We start from the raw sequence: 21,023 nt of genomic DNA, 5'->3' as shown, positions 1-21,023 counted from the left end.
TAAATCTGTTAGTCTTTAAGGTGCGACCAGACTCCTCATTGCACTTCTGAACTGTGGATGATTTTATGAAATTATATTATTAAATTACTGTGATATGAGGAAACCATGAGTTAGCAGGGTTATGTCATGTCTCTGCTGGGCCAGGACAATGGTGAATGATCAGCACTCGATAATGGTCTATTCAAAGTAAAACACCTTGGGACAGTGGGTTTGCTCCAGCTGGGAGAAGACACTTCCTTCTCTTGTTGAAGGAAGAGGGGGTCTGGAAGCAATGGAAAGTTACCAGGAGGCAGAACAAAAGAAGCAGGTGACACCAGGAAGTGTCTGTTATGGGAATCACAGGGCAGAACTGGGGGAGAGAGTCATTTTGCACCAGAATAATATGATGGAGGCTGCTTCAGGAGGAGAGTAGGCAATGAGGCAGAGGACTCTGCCTGCCTGACAGAACACAGATGATCCCTCAATGCCCCCCTAGAAGGATGAGCTAGTGAGGGGCATTGCATTTACAATGGCTTATTGTTTTGTGTGAACTATAATCTCTTTTGCTTTACATGATTAAGGATAAAAGAGCATAAAGATGCTAAAATGGACAAAGTGCACATATGTTGACTCCTTTATAACTGCTGAATGTGCCTGAGAGAGCTAAAATGTAACCAGAAGCTTCATGTCTTTGAGGTGGAGTTTGGAGAAAGAGGTGTGTTTAAGTACTGGGGAGTCTGAAGGGTCAACGCTGCACCTAGAATGGGCAGGCCACTAGACACTGGGTTTCATACCTAGTTGGAGTGCCAGATAGAAGGACTGTACCCTGAGAGTGTGCTACAACATACCCCAACACTGGATCAGTGGCTGGAATCTGTTCATGATGCAGAAGTTTAGCACACCCCAGGGGATATAGAACACAGGCTTGAATTCCCCTCACAGCAGTCTTAGCAGGTAGCTGCAAGGGAGCACTCATGAGGATCTGTGACGTGTATTCCCAATACATTAGATCCCATAACAGGAGAAATAAATGAGAAAAACATGAAGGGGAATAAGGGAGGGGAAAGAAAAGAAGAATACTGTGGCCCCGACTGACAGGTTTTTTAAGTCTTCTTTTTGCCAGCCTCCCTGTGCAAAGCAAGACAAACCAAGAGGTTCCAGCTCCCCAGGCAATTCCCCAGCACGAATGAATCTGATGATTCCATGAGAACTCCTATGCTCTTGAGTACCCTGCTCCTGGCACTCAGAGCAAGGGCCATTCCAAAGAGAAAGGGGTGGGGCTAGTTGCCACAGCATCAGCCAACTTCCAGCTCTGAGAATATATTATTGCCCTTGTATAAATTCATGGTACGCCCACATCTCGAATACTGTGTACAGATGTGAGCTCCTCACCTCAAAAAAGACATTCTAGCACTAGAAAAGGTTCAGAAAAGGGCAACTAAAATGATTAGGAGGTTGGAGAGGGTCCCATATGAGGAAAGACTAAAGAGGATAGGCCTCTTCAGCTCGGAAAAGAGGAGAATAAGGGTGGATATGATAGAGGTATATAAAATCATGAGTGATGTGGAGAAAATGGATAAGGAAAAGTTATTTTCTTATTCCCATAATACAAGAACTAGGGGTCAACTTGTGGAACTCCTTACCTGAGAACGTTGTGAAGGCTGGGACTATAACAATGTTTAAAAGGGAACTGGATAAATTCATGGCGGCTAAGTCCATAAATGGTTATTAGCCAGGATGGGTAAGGAATGGTGTCCCTAGCCTCTGTTCATCAGAGGATGGAGATGGATGGCAGGAGAGAGATCACTTGATCATTGCCTGTTAGCTTCACTCCCTCCGGGGCACCTGGCATTGGCCACTGTCGGTAGACAGACACTGGGCTAGATGGACGTTTGGTCTGACCCGGTATGGCCGTTATTATGTTCTTATGTTAAATGTTTGCAAGACTGGGCCTTAAATGTGGATGCAAGTCTTCAAAAAGCTGGACTAGGAAAAAAAAACACAGGAAAAGGGTTTGTTTCATATTTGAATTGAATAACAATTAGAGATTGTCAAATAGCAGGCTCAAATAGAATTATTTAATCAAAGCATATTGATCAGAGATTAATACAGGAAGAATAGATCCATCACCACTCTTAGTGTAAGGTAAAGAGCTGGCCTCTGTGGATATGCCTACACTGCAATTAGACACCTGTGGCTGGCCTGTGCCAGCTGTCACAGGCTAGTGGGACTCAGGCTAAGGAGCTGTTTACATGCAGTGTAGACGTTCAGGTTTGTGTTGCAGCCCAAACTCTGGAATGCTTACAGGTCCCAGAGCCCGGGCTCCAGTCCAAGCCCAAACACCTTTGTCACAATTAAACAACACCTTAGTTCAAGCTCCACTAGCCTGAGACAGCTGGCACAGGCCAGCCACAGGTGTCTAATTGCAGCGTAGAGACACCTTGTGTCTCTCTCCTTTATAACTGGTGGGATGCTGGCAGTCTGCACTCCCAACCTAACTTCCCAAGCCTCTGTCCTTGTATAGGATGTTAGATAAAGAAACTTTTTGGAGGGAAAAGTACTTTCCCATGATTAATTTACCATGTGTACTGTTTTCCTAATTAATGATGGAATTTATTCTATGTCCTCAGTTTACCTGATTGATGAGCAAAAGGGAATCTCTAAACCAGTCATTATTAACAGTTGTGACAACTGACAGTTCTTAATGAATTAAAAACAGTTTTCAATGGGTCTTTATTTCATCCGTTGCAGAACCCATCTTCAACATCAAGCATCCCTCATCAATTAACCAGTATCCCTTTTCAATCACTTAGCTTTGTTTATAACATACTTTTGTAGACACTTTGTGTTAATTTGAAGGGTCTTTTCCCCTGGAGATTTAGATTCCAACAGACCTGGAGATGCCGAGGATAATTAGATACAGTCCAACACTCAATCCAATGAAATTCCTGAATACAAGTCACATACAAGTTAAGAACTTACACTTTAGGCCTTAGAATACAGACACACTCTTGCTAACATTGAGAAGATTCTGAGAGAATAGTTAATAGGCCAATTAATTTAATATAGAAGGAAAAGATGACTAAAAAGGTTAATATTTACAAACATGATAGATTTCCTGTCTTTTGCCTTCTAGCCAGGCGAGAAACACCATGGCAACAGCTCCTCTCTTATGGGATTTTGGCACTTATACTTCTGGTTCCAGAGCCCAAGATATAAAAAGAAAAGTTATGCACATTTTAAAATATGAAATGTTTTTAGTCCAGGTCCTGTGCACAGTTTGGCTACAGGTTGTGCCAATTCAAACAAATTCTTATTCTTTTACAGATCACATTTTGAGATATATGAACTTGGCTTCTTGATTGTTATATGACTTATAACAGATGTGACTTCAAATACATCCAATTACCTAAAGTAGTATGACAAGGAAAACAAATAAAATAGTAAAAAGCAGTGAGCCACTATTAATATATGCTACATATTAGGCATTTTATCAGGCAGTGATGAGCTGTAAACAAATATATGTATGGATTCAGATTCATAAATTCCAAGGCCAGAAGGGACTATTGTGATAATCAAATCTGAGCTCCTGTTTAACAAAGGCCATAAAATTTCCCTAAAATATATCCTAGAATAGATCTTTTAGAAAAAAAACCCTCAATCTTGATTTAAAAAATTGTAAGTGATAGAGAATCCACCACGACTCTTTAGTACATTGTTCCAATGTTTAATTTCTCTCACCATTAAGAATTTACACCGTATCAGTTTAATCCATTCAACTACACACCTTACATTAATCTTAAAAAATGATAGGACTTCAAGTCCGAAGACTTTCCAAAATTGTTTCAGTAATTCCTTAATTTTTATAGCATTTGTACATTTATAAAAAATATATAGTCATAAAATATCATTAAGTTCAATGTAAAACTAAAATAATAAATTAAACATACCATAAAACCAAAGCACTATAGTGAGTAGGTTCAACGTTTAAATAATTGGATTTATAGTTGTTTGATATGCAAATAAATGAATAGGCACCCCTATGCAATTCTGCATTACAGTGCTTAAAAATATTGTCTCCTTAATTCAAAATTTAGCCATTAGGCAACAAAATAATCACATAGTTTTGATATCTTTTAAGCCTATTAGTTGTCGCAGTCAAGCAAAATCAATCAAAAAAAGGCCACATTTAAATAAAAAAAATTGGGATTTTAAATCTTTTCTATTCAACTTAGGTATTCACTGTGTAAGTTCATTGGAATCACACACTGAAAAAAGACAATCATCTCAATGGGAACAACCCTCGGAAACTCCTAATCCTTATTTCACGCACAACAACATAAAAGGTCTGCTTCATTCCTGCCCCCCAAACACACACAGCTAAGACAATATGGGCTAAAGTTTTCAGACTACTGCACTAGAATTTAGCCATGCAACTCCAATTCAAATTAATGAAAGCAATGCTAATCTTGTGGCAGCACACTAAAATCACGTCTCCAGTGCATTTCAAGAGCAAGTGGCACTTATAAACATACTTTCATTTTCAAATAAGTTTGCTACACAGCAAAGGAAAGATAACAGTGGTGCTTGTTATTGCCTTCCCAAAGCTCATCATTGTGGTGATGTTTGAATTTCCATCTCCCTGTCATTGTAGGGTGTGCTTCTCTGTCCTCTGGTTTCAACCTTTGATTTCTCATTGCTTTTCTTATTGCCTAAGCTGGCTAAATTGTTTGTTCACCTTTAAGTTAGAGATGGAGCAAAACCAGAACTTCCAGCCTTCTGACTACTACCCCATGCTACTCATCCATGGGGGCACAAATAATACTGTGAGGTGTGACGCTGTGTGGATCAAGAGTGACTACAGGGCTCTGGGAGTACGGGTGAAGGAATTTGGAGTGCAGGTGGTATTCTCTTTGATTCTTCCTGTCAAAGGTAGGGGCCCGGGCAGAAACAGATGCATCATGGAGGTGAATGCCTGGCTGCGAAGATGGTGTCGCCAGGAGGGCTTTGGCTTCCTCGACCACGGGATGCTATTCGAGGAAGGGCTGCTAGGCAGAGATGGCGTTCACCTTTCGAGGAGGGGAAAAACCCTATTTACACACAGACTGGCTAACCTAGTGAGGAGGGCTTTAAACTAGGTTCGACAGGGACAGATGAGCAAAGCCCACAGGTAAGTGGGGAACATGAAGACCTGGGAGATGGGTCAGAAACAAGAGCGAACGTGGGCTATAATGGCAGAGAGAAAGGAGGGTCAGGGCAAAACTGGGAGGCAAGATCAAACCAGTATCTAGATGCCTATATACAAATGCGAGAAGTATGGGCAATAAGCAGGAAGAACTGGAAGTGCTAATAAATAAATAAATACAACTATGACATTGTTGGCATCGCTGAAACTTGGTGGGATAATTCACATGATTGGAATGTTGGTGTGGATGAGTATATAGTTTGCTCAGGAAGGATAGACAGGGAAAAAGGGAGGCGGTGTTGCCTTACATATTAAAAATGTACACACTTGGACTGAGGTGGAGACGGACATAGGAGATGAAAGTGTTGAGAATCTCTGGGTTAGGATAAAAGGGGTAAAAAACAAGGGTGATGTTGTGCAAGGAGTCTACTACAGGCCACCTAACCAGGTGGAAGAGGTGGCTGAGGCTTTTTTAAAACAACTAACAAAATCATCCAAAGCCCAAGATTTGGTGGTGATGGGGGACTTCAACTATCCAGATATATGTTGGGAAAATAACACGGTGGGGCACAGACTATCCAATAAGTTCCTGGACTGCATTGCAGACAACTTTTTATTTCAGAAGTTTGAAAAAGCTACGAGGGGGGAAGCTGTTCTAGACTTGATTTTAACAAATAGGGAGGAACTCGTTGAGAATTTGAAAGTAGAAGGAAGCTTGGGTGACAGTGATCATGAAATCATAGAGTTTGCAATTCTAAGGAAGGGTAGAAGGGAGTACAGCAAAATAGAGACAATGGATTTCAGGAAGGCGGATTTTGGTAAGCTCAGAGAGCTGATAGGTAAGGTCCCATGGGAATCAAGACTGAGGGGAAAAACAACTGAAGAGAGTTGGCAGTTTTTCACAGGGACACTATTAAGGGCCCAAAAGCAAGCTATTCCACTGGGTAGGAAACATAGAAATTGTGGCAAAAGACCACCTTGGTTTAACCACGAGATCTTGCATGACCTACAAAATAAAAAAGAGTCATATAAAAAATGGAAACTAGGTCAGATTACAAAGGATGAATATAGGCAAACAACACAGGAATGCAGGGGCAAGATTAAAAAGACAAAGGCACAAAAATGAGCTCAAACTAGCTATGGGAATAAAGGGAAACAAGACGACTTTTTATCAATACATTAGAAGCAAGAGGAAGACCAAGGACAGGGTAGGCCCATTGATCAGTGAGGAGGGAGAAACAGTAACAGGAAACTTGGAAATGGCAGAGATGCTTAATGACGTCTTTGTTTCGGTCTTCACTGAGAAGTCTGAAGGAATGTCTAACATAGTGAATGCTTATGGGAAGGAGGTAGGTTTAGAAGATAAAATTAAAAAAGAGCAAGTTAAAAATCACTTAGAAAAGGTAGATGCCTGCAAGTCACCAGGGCCTGATGAAATGCATCCTAGAATACTCAAGGAGTTAATAGAGGAGGTATCTGAGCCTCTAGCTATTATCTTTGGAAAGTCATGGGAGACAGGAGAGATTCCAGAAGACTGGAAAAGGGCAAATAGAGTGCCCATCTATAAAAAGGGAAATAAAAACAACCCAGGAAACTACAGACCAGTTAGTTTAACTTCTGTGCCAGGGAAGATAATGGAGCACGTAATTAAAGAAATCATCTGCAAACACTTGGAAGGTGGTAAGGTGATAAGGAATAGCCAGCATGGATTTGTAAAGAACAAATCGTGTCAGACCAATCTGATAGCTTTCTTTGATAGGATAACAAGTCTTGTGGATAAGGGAGAAGTGGTGGATGTGGTATACCTAGATTTTAGTACAGCATTTGATACGGTATCACATGATATCCTTATCGATAAACTAGGCAACTACAATTTAGAAGGGGCTACTATAAGGTGGGTGCATAACTGGCTGGATAACCGTACTCAAAGAGTAGTTATTAATGGCTCCCAATCCTGCTGGAAAGGTATAACAAGTGGAGTTCCAAAAAGGTCTGTTTTGGGACCGGCTCTGTTCAATATCTTCATCAACGACTTAGATGTTGGCATAGAAAGTACACTTATTAAGTTTGCAGACGATACCAAACTGGGAGGGATTGCAACTGCTTTGGAGGACAGGGTCAAAATTCAAAATGATCTGGACAAATTGGAGAAATGGTCTGAGGTAAACCAGATGAAGTTCAATATAGACAAATGCAAAGTGCTCCACTTAGGAAGGAACAATCAGTTTCACCCACACAGAATGGGAAGAGACTGTCTAGGAAGGAATATGGCAGAAAGAGATCTAGGGGTCATAGTGGACCACAAGCTAAATATGAGTCAACAGTGTGATACTGTTGCAAAAAAAGCAAACGTGATTCTGGGATGCATTAACAGGTGTGTTGTAAACAAGACATGAGAAGTCATTCTTCCGCTCTACTCTGTGCTGGTTAGGCCTCAACTGGAGTATTGTGTCCAGTTCTGGGCACTGCATTTCAAGAAAGATGTGGAGAAATTAGAGAGGGTCCAGAAAAGAGCAACAAGAATGATTAAAGGTCTAGAGAACATGACCTGTGAAGGAAGGCTGAAAGAATTGGGTTTATTTAGTTTGGAAAAGAGAAGATTGAGAGGGGACATGATAGCAGTTTTCAGGTATCTAAAAGGGTGTCATCAGGAGGAAGGAGAAAACTTGTTCACCTTAGCCTCTAATGATAGAACAAGAAGCAATGGGCTTAAACTGCAGCAAGGGAGATTTAGGTTGGACATTAGGAAAAAGTTCCTAACTGTCAGGGTGGTTAAACACTGAAATCAATTGCCTAGGGAAGTTGTGGAATCTCCATCTCTGGAGATATTTAAGAGTAGGTTAGATAAATGTCTATCAAGGATGGTCTAGACAGTATTTGGTCCTGCCATGAGGGCAGGGGACTGGACTCGATGACCTCTCGAGGTCCCTTCCAGTCCTAGAGTCTATGAAATCTATGAAACATCTTTCAGTTTGGGAGTGAGACTGGAAGTTGGATGCAAGTTCCTGAATCCAGACCTGTGGATTGTAGTTCCATATGGGTCATATCAATATGGAAAGAAGTCTTGCTTCTCATTTGAGTAAAGATACAACCAAAATATTTTAAGTACTACTGAACTTTTTTCACTATCTGAGATGGTAAAAATGTTCCCAAATGAGCTGATTTCAATAGATGTCCAATATTTGGAGTTGAAATGGAGTGCAATTAAATGACAATTTTTAACCTAACCCTACATTGGAATCCAAACACCACTCCCTTTGCTCATTTCCAGCAGAAATAAGTAAAATGTCAAATTTTTAAAGATGTTTCTTCTAAAAATGGCTCCTGGATTCTCATAACTGGATTTTGTAATCGATCTCCACAGAAAAAACACAGGAAAAGAGTTATGTTTTGTTCTCTGATTTACACTTAAAATTTAGGTTTAAATAGCTACTGCACTCAGAGGTGTGAAAAATCCACACCCATGAGTTTGCTGACCTAACTAGTTGTATAGATACAGTTAGGTCAATAGAAGAATGCTTCCATCATCTAGTTACCATCAGTCAAGTGAACCTTCCTTTCTCAAGACTAAGCATGCACATTTTTTAAACCTTTCCCCCAGATCAAGTTTTTTAAACCTTTTAGCATTTTTGCAGTTCTCCTCTGGACTCTCTCCAGTTTGTTCACATCTTTCTCAAAGCGTGTCACCCAGAACTGGACACAATACTCCAACTGAGGCCTCACCAGTTCCAAGAAGAGTGGGAGAATTAGCTGCCATGTTTTACATACATCACTCCTGTTAATACCCCCAGAATGACATTCACCTTTTTTTGCAAGTGCATCACATTGTTCCCTAGTTTGCTTCTGAGAATGTCTTGTGGAGCTAAGTTAAAAGCCTTATTAAAATCAACATATACCAAGTCTACTACTTCCCCCATCCATTAGATCAGTAAAGAAAGAAATCAGGTTGGTTTGGCATGATCTGTTTTTGACAAATCTGTGTTGGCTATTATTTATTACCCAGCTTATACTGATTGGCCTATAATTCCCTTGTACCCCTTTTAAAGATAAGTACTATGTTTGCCCTTCTCCAGTACTTTGGGGCCTCACCAATCCTCCATGAGGTTTTGAAGATAAATTTCTAATGGTTCCAAGATTGATTCTGCTAGTTTTTAAGTACCTCAGAATACATTTTATCAGGCCCTGCCAACTTGAATACATCTAATTTATGTAAATATTCTTTAACTTATTCTTTCACTAGTCTGGCTTCTGTTCTTTCCCCTTTTTACCGCAACAGGCTCTCAAGATATTTTTGACATTACCTGCTTCAGGCAGAAATGCCCCCAAAGAACCTCTTGTGATCTGGCATTTCACTCTGGTTGGAACTAGAAAACATCAGAGTACATAATCTTAAATGGGAGTGGAGAACAGGGATACCAATAGTTAAGCTGATTTTAAATAAGGTTTGGTCCAATAGGGGGCAAAATTTACAGTTGTCTCTTATTCATGAGTACTGGTTCTCATCTTTTGGAACAATGGGCCAGATCTTCAGATATGACTGAGGCATACAACGCATACGTCAGATGTGCACGTGTGTGTGCGTATGTGTGTGTAGGTGCGTATGTGGCATGAGATTCACCTTTGCACTATCTCAGCCCCACATGTCCTAAATGCAGTCTCAATCCCCAGTCATAAATTACATGGTCAGCAAACAGCTTCAAGGCACCAAAACCAGAGCTGGCGATCGGCAGAGGTTAGGAGCAATTAAGCCTTATCCACTTTTCTCCAACTGTTTCTCTTTTATGGGAGATGGGTTCATAACGATACCTTTGTGCTGTCTCTATACTGTAGGAAGATTCCCACTTAGATTTGGGTTAACCCTCTCCCTCCCCCCAGGACAAAATTTATGGCCAGGATCCTTGAGCACAATGGCACAAAACTGCTGCAGCATAACATGCCTAATGGATACATTATTATAAATGGTTATTCAATGCTAGTTCTTGAAATGCTCACATAAAACAATGACAGACTATTTCATTTGTGTGTAATACTTTATTGGGTTTGCTTATAGCAGTTACAGAAGACAATTTTTTTTTTAAAACTCATAGCTATGAGTGGAGAGAACTTCTGGCACCTACCCAGACAGGTCACCATGAGCTGGATAATGTGACAATCTGTTATCATTAGCTTGGTTGGAAAGGTTCTGAAGACACTAGAGAGAATTAAATGACCTGGAAAACTCAGTCTATGGAAAAGTCTATTGTACTCATCTCCATTATTTCCATCTCTACGCATCATGGTGGAACAGCATGATTTGTAGTGGTGAAAAATATAAAAGGTCATTTTTCAGTTTTCCTTTTAACCAGAACAAACCACTGGAGGTTTGCTAATCTTCCCCACAGAATGTCTCGTTCTCTGAAGAGTCTTCCATGCACTTAATATGCTAATCTTTGAAAAATCATCACATTTGGAAGACAGTGAAGAGCTCTCTATTTAAATAGCTAGCAAATAGTGTTTCTATTTCTGTCCTTCAGTATTATGACTACTAGTATTTCCAGCTGTCTAAAATAGTAATGTACAGTAAAGTACATTACATATCCAAGTTTAGAAACTGGTTTTTGCTAAATATTGTGATTATTTTCCTTTGCATTTTTAAGGCAAGGGAAGTTTCAAAACAAGAGCATTCTCCTATTGAACCTAACTACTGTCCCCCCGCAGTTTGCAGCAGCTATTATAGATGGATGCTGTTAAAAAGGACTAACATACAGTATTCTCAAATATACCTTGATGGCCACTGAAGTCTTCTTTTTGTGGGTTTTTTTTACACAGGTAATAATGTTGCTGTTTTGTATGGGCAATTGGTTTGACATTAAGGGACATGTCTCTGATGTGCCCCAGCTAACACTGGTGCTATGCACAGATAGATGTGACAGTTCCAGCTTTAAGAGGAGTCCCGAGCATGAGGAGGAGCCTCATGTGGAGTAAAACCACAGCAGCAGCTCCTAAGTTAAGCACCCTGAGTCCCCAATATACATAGCAGGAGAAAGGAGGCAAGGCAAGGGCATTCTTATGCCTCAGTGATCCCTGGCTGAAGGGAATGACTTTTGGAGGCCACGAGCAGGCAGTATAAAGTAGAGGAGCCCTAAGTCTGCTATACTTCATATTGATTAATGAGGTTAATGCAGAGCAATTGAGGATCAAGGAGTCAAAAAGGTGGTTAAAAGCTTTCCTTACAGACCCACTGCTTGGCACAGGTCAGGATCTAGCCTGAAAGTTTGCCAAGATGTAGTTTTCCCTCACATCAGTGGAAGCAGAAGCAATGTGTTTTTTGCCTCACTGACAAAAACAACACAACAAAATAATCCCTTTATGTAAGTGGCAAACTGGACATTTATGTTTCATCCTCAGTAGAACTAAAAGACCTAGCCAAATCTTGCCTCATCACACATAACCAAAAAATGAAGTCAATGTGGTACATGGCGTGTCAGGATAGACTCTGGTCTCTATTGTCTAGGTTTTTACATAAGAAAGGAGGCATAGTAGTGCAAATCCAAAATACTGTACCTAGAGCTGGGCAACCCAAACCACGGAATCCAAACACACATCCAATTCTGAAGCTGGTCTGATCTAGATACTCATTCATCTAGTTTGTATTGTTATAATGGGCAGAAATCCTAGATCCAAACACTCTCAAACTTTAAAGGAAGTTTGGAGATAAGGTCTGTAGCTAAACGTATGGACACAGTGAATTTAAAATACTGCACAATATTATTGGTGAGCAGCAGTTGTTTTCCATTTCATTTTTTGGGTTGGTATCAAACTCCTCTTACCAGCTATAGTATATTGAACTTTGCATTAATATTTAAGAGAGTGAGAGAGCTTTTCACTTTGTAGATCATGGGAATCCTGCCATGGGTGTAAATCTATAAAAATGTACTGATGCTGGCAACTCTCCAACAACATACATTCTTTTTGAGAGGGCTAAGTTAGTGATGGCTGCACCATCTGCCATCAAAATGCCTGCTTCCCAGGATCTCAGGCTTGCACTCCTTTTAATATACAGATTATCCTTCAATAAATCCCCTCCTGACAGTAGGGCTAGTATGCAGAATGCAGTTTCAAGTTAAACTGTCCATCTTTCAGCTGAAAGCTTTTAGTGGTTGCAACAACAGATCAGGTGCAAGAAAATGAATGAAATTGTATGGTATTTAAAGTGACACTGTGAACCTACTCTTGGTGGGTTCATCAGTTCTAATTCAGTTATGTCTGTTTGGAGTGCACCGTCTGTCTCATTTATTTCAATAGCTTTCTATTCTTCCAATGTAATTCTCAATTAGTTGGGTAGGCAGGTAAAACATCTGACATTACAACAGTGAACTATGCACTTCCAAATCTGTTTGCACAGGCATGTGTTACACTTTAACAAGCTCCTTATCCCCAACCTGGAACTATGGTTTATTAATAGGTCAGCATAAAGGTTCTTCTCGAAAATTAATTAGAGGCATTTTGAACTACATGAACATAATTCATTCTGCTGGTGAATGATGAAGTACACCACTTAACAGGTAACCATAGACATTTTCTCTTTCATTCCATTTCCATCTGCTGATGCTTCCTCAATAAATGTAAATTGGATATCCATCATCCATCTGGATAATGAGCATCAGATCCAAATGTCTCTTATCTACAGCTGTTGTACTGCATTGCTTTGCATTGAATTAGGCTGTTAGCAAGCACCATGCATTTGACCTGTTCATTAATGCAGTATATTGTATTTATTTGAACATGTATGAAAAATCACCAGAACTTAATTTTAGTATGCCAGAAGTTTGTTCCTGTATATATTAAACACACATATAAATACACAGGTATATAGTATATGAAAATAAACACACAGTTCCAGTGGGCTTAGGTGAAACTTCATAAATGATATGGGCCTGAACCAAAGTGCTTTACCTGAACATTTCCCTGTGGGCAAGGTACAATCTGAATCCGAACTTTGCAGCTGATTCCCACCATCTCAATAATAGAATGAATGAAAAGCCCAGGTCCAACCACATTCAGACTCTTGGAAAGTTGAGAAGCCAATATGAACTTTGTGTCTCAGGGCTGTCTCTAATAATCTTCGGTAACTGTATTTAATAAGCAGTTGCTATTTAACATGTAATTGCAGTCTTATTAAATTTGAACAAATAGCTGTTTAATGAACAGTTAGATGTAGGTTACAACAATTAAAATGTAACCAATACATTTCCAATAAGTAAGTGGTATTAATTTCTATATACTAATTGACTATTCTTACCATAAGAAGTCTAAACCTGCCATAGGATCCGAAGTTCATGAAGTGAATGAGAAATTTTTTTTTAATGCATATTTCCCAGGCAGGTGTGATCAACTTGTTCAGTCTAAATTCACCTCCTTTAACTTAACTGTTCTATACATTGCTCCCTCTGACCATTGGATTTCTGATGGCAATAGTCTCAGTGACTGGCTTCAGTTTGGGAAGTACATGAATGCTTCGGTTCAGCACGTTAACACATTTGAAATAAACTTGGTTTAAACATCCACTATACCTGAATTCAGATATCAGCTGTATGGACAGTGCCCTTAAAGGGAAATGATCTCAGCAGATAGTCCTTGTATGAGTGAAAATTGATGAAGACAAGGTGTTGAGTTGACTCAAAAATTAGTCCTTTCAGATAATCTGTTGAACAGAAAAAAATATGTTATGTTATATTTGGAGCTTTCCATCATCTAATCTCTTTTCATATGGAGATTGTCAGCTTTGTTATTTGACTTTTCACTATGACATTATTCCTGATATGTTGTGAGAGACAGCTGCTATAGCTACCTACGTGAACTAAGACATCTCCTTCTTACTTGTTTCACAATGGGTATATTATCACACCCGTGTGACAGTGCTTTGTCTTATACCAGCAAAAGAACAAGGCTGCTTCTTTACATTAGAAAGAAGGGAGCAGTCTTCTTCCTCTTTTTAACTTCTTTCTCTTTTAATATAATAGGACTGGGGAAAATATGTTTGTACTAAATAACCTACTATGATAACACAGCCTCTAGCTATTGGATCACAGTACCTGTAACAGGAGAAGTAATCAGTTAATTTTAATTCTATTCTGGAGGTCGGTAAAATCCAGGTGACATCTCCCCTCCCCATTGCCACCCTGTAGCCTTGCGGGGGAATACAGAGACGAGCTAGAAGAAACAGAAGCAGACAAAGCAAGGAATTTTTTTTTTCTTTTAACATTCCAATGAAAACTGTAGGATGTTCTGACTCTCTCTGTGGTGATGGGCCATGTGCTCTAATCCTCCACCTTCCTAGTAATAGGATGAAATTTAATACTGAAAAGTGAAAGGTTATGCATTTAGGGAGTAATAACAAGAATTTTGGTTATAAATTAGGGACACATCAGTTGGAAGTAACAGAGGAGGAGAAGGACCTCGGAGTATTGGTTGATCACAGGATGACTATGAGCCACCAATGTGATATGGCCGTTAAAAAAGCTAATGCAGTTTTAGGATGCATCAGGAGAGGTATTTCCAGCAAAGATAAGGAGTATTAGTACCATTATACAAGGTACTGGTGAGACCTCATCTGGAATACTGTGTGCAGTTCTGGTCTCCCATGTTTAAGAAGGATGAATTCAAATTGGAACAGGTATAGAGAAGGGCTACTAGGATGATCCGAGGAATGGAAAACCTGTCTTATGAAAGGAGACACAAAGAGCTTGGCTTGTTTAGCCTAACCAAAAGAAGGTTGAGGGGGGATATGATTACTCTTTATAAATATATCAGAGGGATAAATATTAGGGAGGGAGAGGAATTATTTAAGCTTAGTACCAATGTGGACACAAGAACAAATGGATATAAACTGGACACTAGGAAGTTTAGACTTGAAATTAGACGAAGGTTTTTAACCATTAGATGAGTGAAATTCTGGAACAGCCTACCGAGGGGAGTAGTGGGGGCAAAAGACATATCTGGCTTTAATACTAAGCTTGATAAGTTTATGGAGGGGATGGTATGATGGGATAGCCTAATTTTGGCAATGAATTTGGCAACTGATCTTTGATTATCAGCAGGTAAGTATGCCCAATGGTCTGTGATGGGATGTTAGATGAGGTGGGATCTGAGTTACTACAGAGAACTCTTTCCCGGTTGCTGGCTGGTGAGTCTTGCCCACATGCTCAGGGTTTAATTGATTGCCATATTCGGGGTCAGGAAGGAATTTTCCTCCAGGGCAGATTGGCAGAGGCCCTGGATGTTTTTCACCTTCCTCTGCAGAATGGGGCACGAGTCACTTGCTGGAGGATTCTCTGCAGCTTGAGGTCTTCAAACCACAATTTGAGGACTTCAATAACTCAGACATAGGTTAGGGGTTTGTTACAGGAGCGGGTGGGTGAGATTCTGTGGCTTCACCTCGGCTTCACTCTACAGCTCTCTCTCCTTACACTCTTCTCTCCACGCTCTGCTTTTCCTTTCCATTGAGCTCCTGATCACCTAACTACCCCCCGTCCTCCCAAAAAACATGGAACTAACATAACATTTGCCACATCACATTATTTGCTCTGCTTGTGTGTTAGATTCCTGCCCCTATCCTATGTCTGGCTTGTCTATTTAGACAGTACACTCTGTCACTGCCTGGTACAATGCAGCCCCAAGTTCAGCTGGCCCAAAGGCCCTGCCAAAATACATATGTTAAATAATAATACTCAGATATTATATGTTGGATATTTTGGTGTATTTTTTGAGAGCGGTATTTCTCTCTTCTTTTCCTAAAGTAGCTTTGGCCTTTTTTGGTGGCCCCTTGCAGATAATATACAAGTACAACAGCTGCTGATTATTTTGGTTTCAAATACCTGGTTTAGGATACCCTACTCTAACCACATACCCTTGTGGCTTCATGTAAGCTCCCTGGGCTAGGAAGAACCAATGCCACATCAATGAGTGTGAGACCCTTAGCTCAGGGCACAAGAAACTTAAGCACAATACCATAACAAAGGAGTTTCTCTGCCTCACACAGGCTACAGTTCCCAAAAGCTTTTCCTTCTCTCACCCCTTGCCCTGTCCCACAGAGTCCCCACAGGAGGCTTTCTGCTCCTTGCAGTTCTCATTCTCCAGGCCATCTGTCTGGGAGTCTTCTAGTAACAAGGATAATTCCTTTGTTCAAGGACCTGCTACAGAAGGCTATATACTCCCTGTAGTTCCCTAGCTTAGCTGAGCACTTGCTGGCCTTTATAAGGACCAGCTGCTCTGCAGGTTATCATCTGACCCTTAGCCCCATAGCTTTAGCTGGGAGGCACATGGAATTGAGCCCATCTCTTAAAGGGGGCACTTCGTTGTGGGGAGAAGGATATGCTATTATCAGCACAGACACAGAAATCCTTTTGGAATAGTGCCAGATTACTTATCTGCCTTGAAAAACAAAAATCTGCTTAGTGTAATTTTTTATCTTGTCTTCTTACCCTATTATATATCTACACACATATACACACAAACACACATGCACTTTAATCTTGCTTCATTTTTAGTAACTGCCTTAGAAGAGATGGAACACGTGTTTTTGTTCAGTAATGAGCCACAAACTTCTTTTCAGAAATAAACTTTTGTTGAAAAATTAAAACAAAAACAAGCAAGCATAAAAGAATAACCTTCAGCTCTGGCCTGAATGTCATCATCACTGGACACATTAATAGAAGAAGCCCACAGTTTGCAAAAAGTTGTCAGAAGATAGAAACATCTGCTGCTCACCAATGTCTGCAGAAAGTGTTCTATACAGTAGGTCTCGGTAATTAGAATGAAACAATAAATCATGCTTTTCACTTTCACAGCCTAGTAATCCAAGAGTGGCAGAACATTTCACAAACATTTGTTAATATAGCCTCACAACAGCTCAGCTGCAGACTCTACATTTCCCTCCTTCCCCCAGCCACAAGACTACTGGTGTTGTGGCGAGAAAAGGGAACTGAGGGGGGAAGGAGGTGGGGGAGCAGAGATCCACAGACAAGCTATATGGCAAGAGTCTTGCTCTGCACTGCTGGGCAGTATCTCATGGCAGCATGCAAGCCTAGTATCCATGTTGACTTGGCTCACCACTTGCAACTTTACTCTGTGACTCTCTGGGGAGGGTGGAGAGAAGGTGTCACAGAATGCTACGTGACAGTTAATGCAGCTGTACGTTTCTTTATCATAGCCTGTGATTTATCTCTGGGACAGTCTGGAAGTAGGATACTTCTTAGTGCAGTTTCTACCCTCCCACACAAACACTCCTGCCCCTGACACTTTCTTCACTACCTTGTGATCACACGCCTATTTGACAAAGTGGGAAAGGCAGCCTCAAGGAGGATGGAGGAAACTCACCGAGCTGCCTCACCCCTCCACAGGAACCCACTAACGTTGTCTGTGGATTCACTCCTCTCCACACTGTGCACCAGCTGGGAAGATACAAGTTGTGGGACACAACTCTCACAGTATCTAGATGCTTTTTAATTTCCCACGGTGGAGTGCTTTAGCCACTGGGCTATGAGACTTGCCTCTTGAAGCTGTTTCACAGTGTGTAAATAATCAAATAGTCATTGGGCCAAAGAGATTGAAACTGTGGGAGATGCAAGTTCATGTCCATGTGCTAATGATTAATTATTTGTACTCAGCAAAGCTGCTTCAACTGGAGAGATTGGGACAGCCTCCTCACTGTATACCCCATAGACAAGTGGCTAGGGCAGCACTCCCTTACAATATAATGGGAGTTCAAATCCCTTCTCCACATTAGGTGAGGGGAGCAATTGAACCTCCATGTCCCACATCCCAGCTGAATGTCCTAACTAGAGGGCTCAAGCTTAACAGGGAGGATTCCCCTCTTGCCGTTTGGTGAATCTGGCACTTGAAAATGCCCAGCAATAAAATGCTTCTGGTCAAATGAAACATTTTGTTAGGCCCCAAAATGGAGTTTTTCAATTCAACACTTTTTTTTTTCAGAATTTGCAAGTCTGATTGAACTTAAATCAAATTTTATTTTTGGTTTTTCAGAACTGCCAGTGAAGTAAAAAAAAAATCAGTTATTTGCATAGGTCTAGTTACACTTGCTTAAAATATTTTAGCATCCTATCTACTGATATCAAAAGTCTAGGAAAAATGCAGTAATCCTTTGAGAAAGTCTGGGACTGTAAGTGGAGTTCATGGCAAACAAACAGGCTGCTGAATTCAATGTCTACTGAAATGTTTTCGTAATAAATGCCTAGTAAAATAATCAGTAGGTGGGGTGAGGCGGGGAGGGTGGAGGGAGGCTATTATGATCCAAAAAAACTAGTACACCTTTGAATAAGGGTGCTTTGATAGCAATGTGCCCAAGCCACTACATTTGGATCTGGATTCACAGTTCCCCAAAGTTTGGCTTTAGATTCCTGGGTATGGTTCAGAGCCACTTCTATTCTCAAGACAGACATTTTAACCAGTAACTGAAAAAATATATAAAGATAGACGTCTATAGATAGTAAGTATATTAAACTTTAATCAAGGTTCTGAATGTGCTCAGTTCTTCATCATGCTGCAATATAAATTCTATATCAAGGCTCCCTGAATATTGTGTCACACGAGTGCTGCATTTAGTAGCAACTGTTAATTTTGTGCTAGCCCAAGTGGAAAATGAGTCATATAGAACAGTTATCACTGAATTAGATATTAATATGAACACCACAATCAGTACTAGAATCGTTAATTCAATAAACTCTGGTGGTTTTTGCATTTTTTTTCTCTCTCCATAGATCACAGAGATGTGCAGCAAACTGGAAATTTCACAAGTCAGGTGCTGGAGTCTGGTTGCCAAATTTACAGTCAGTGCGCTGCAAAAGCGATAGTTCTTCCTTTCTTCCTAGCTTCCAGGATAGGGCAAAGGATTCCAATGCCATACCCCTCCAATCATACTGCCTAATGGTTGATAACTTGCCCCTCACGTCCTTCAGCATGGTTTGACAGGAAGAGGTGGAGGCATCCTTTAATTTATTATTTCTTTTCACCATGTGCTCCAAATATCATATTTTTATGATCAATTATTAAGTATTATTATTATTTATTGGCTGCTCTAGAGCACTTTTCACCAGTAGATCTCAATGCACTTTACAAAGGAGGTCAGTACCATTATCCTCATTTGTACACATGAGAAAACTGAGTCACAGAGAGATGAAGTGAGTTGCCCAAGGTTACCCAGAAGATCAATAGCACAGCTTAATGGAGGTGAAGTTTTTAATGAGCCTCTCCCTCAACCTACATGATCCAGTGACCTATGCAAGAGTTTGGTAGAGCAAAGGGACAGATTTTGGCAGGGCAAATTCTGGAGTGGGAGCTAATTCCCGGATTATCTCTGCAGCTGCAGACACACCGATTCTAATTTGAATATATTAAGAATAAATTCTAATTAATTACATTAAATTTAATAAATAAACCTCAGTGCTTGAATCTTAATCACATGATGTGGAAATGGTTACAGGTGACGTATTTTTTGGCTACTGTTGTCTGCTTCTCTGGGGTCAGCACAGTAGCCTCTGGATAACAAGCAATATAACACTGTATGCATGGTTTGGGATTTCGATCATCTAAATCACAAGCTAACAAATACAACCTTGTTACTATGGCTAGTCACACATTTTTCTGTGCATCCTGTATCTTGTCAGAATCTTATCTCCCCTAAGCCCACTGTCAGGGAGCCAATCTCACTCTCTAATACAATAAAGAAGGGAGAGGGGGAAATCATGAGAGAGAAAGTTGGCTAGAGCTGCTATTACAGACTTCACTCCCACTGGATCTTAAAACTCTGTGACAAGGATGTGCTGCTGCACCTTTCTACTGAGAGAGCTGCCACTCCCGCCACCACTGCTGCTGCCGCTGTCAGTAAAATAACACCTCCTGAAAACCAGTGTGGTGCCATTGCTGGTTGCCAAAAGCTAATAATCATCTTGTGACAAACTCCTCTGAGGTAGGCTCCTGTTATAGCTGATTCCTTCGATTTAGCTTAAGTGAGGCAAGTACTTGTTTTCAACTCACATTAATGGAATGTGGAGTTTTTTGTTTTGTTTTTTTTAAGACAGAGATGAGTTTTCGCAGATGTGTCACTTTGCAGTGGGAAAGTTAGGGATGTGACTAATGCAGTTTTTTTGATTCATCGGGTACCAAATAACATGGATCTGTATCCAACGGAAGCTGAATATGCATCCTGTTTACCAGGAGGCCTGGAGAATAGCCACAATCTAACGAACTGAGGCTAAATGCTAGTTCAGCTGTGTTGGCTCTGCTCAGTTTTACTTACTTCAGTGTTTCCAGAGTGCACAGCTAAATAACAGTGTAATAAATTCCGACTGTGCAATCCATTTGAACTGCTCAAAGTGCTTTATAAATATCAATGCAGTAAGAGTCAAAATTGAGACAGCCAAAGTTAGATCATGCCTTTGAAAATGTGATGATTTCCCAAAGCCAGGCAGTGAGTAACCATCAGAAACAGTAGTAGAACTCAGGTCTCCTCCTTCCTTAACAAGCAACTACAAGAAAAGAGATGTAGAAATAAGAACCTCAGCATTCACAGCCCTTCCTACTAATAGAGAACAACGTGTAACCACAGCATCTTATAATCAGAATCAAGGATACTGGAGTGCAGGGGCCCCCATGAGAATATAGTATTCTATAGTATTGCAACTTTTTTTAATGGAAGGGGCCCCCAAAATTGCTTTGCCCCAGGCCCCCTGAATCCTCTGGTCAGCCCTGCATCAAGCAGTTGGAACAGAACATTAAACAGTGAACTGGCACCTAGACGCCACGGTGATGAGCACATTAACTACAGATGGATTAAATCAGATAGCAGGTAGGTACAGTATCC

The 21,023-nt window shown here is 40.5% G+C and overlaps 1 protein-coding gene across 4 annotated transcripts in view; it reads right to left on the bottom strand.

The window, feature by feature from the left end:
- CNTN5 (contactin 5) overlaps positions 1–21,023 on the bottom strand; it is a 1,021,024-nt gene that overhangs the window by 716,802 nt on the left and 283,199 nt on the right. For all 4 annotated transcript variants that reach the window (XM_030560071.1, XM_030560062.1, XM_030560093.1 and 1 more), the window contains one exon: positions 13,717–13,847. The gene's annotated coding sequence lies outside the window, so the exon portion shown is untranslated. The remainder of the gene's footprint in view (positions 1–13,716; positions 13,848–21,023) is intronic.

The sequence above is a fragment of the Gopherus evgoodei genome, chromosome 1, assembly GCF_007399415.2.
Source record: "Gopherus evgoodei ecotype Sinaloan lineage chromosome 1, rGopEvg1_v1.p, whole genome shotgun sequence".
NCBI classification, from domain to species: domain Eukaryota; kingdom Metazoa; phylum Chordata; order Testudines; family Testudinidae; genus Gopherus; species Gopherus evgoodei.
The sequence above is the reverse complement of the archived record's forward strand: the minus strand, read 5'-3'. Positions and strand labels throughout refer to the sequence as shown.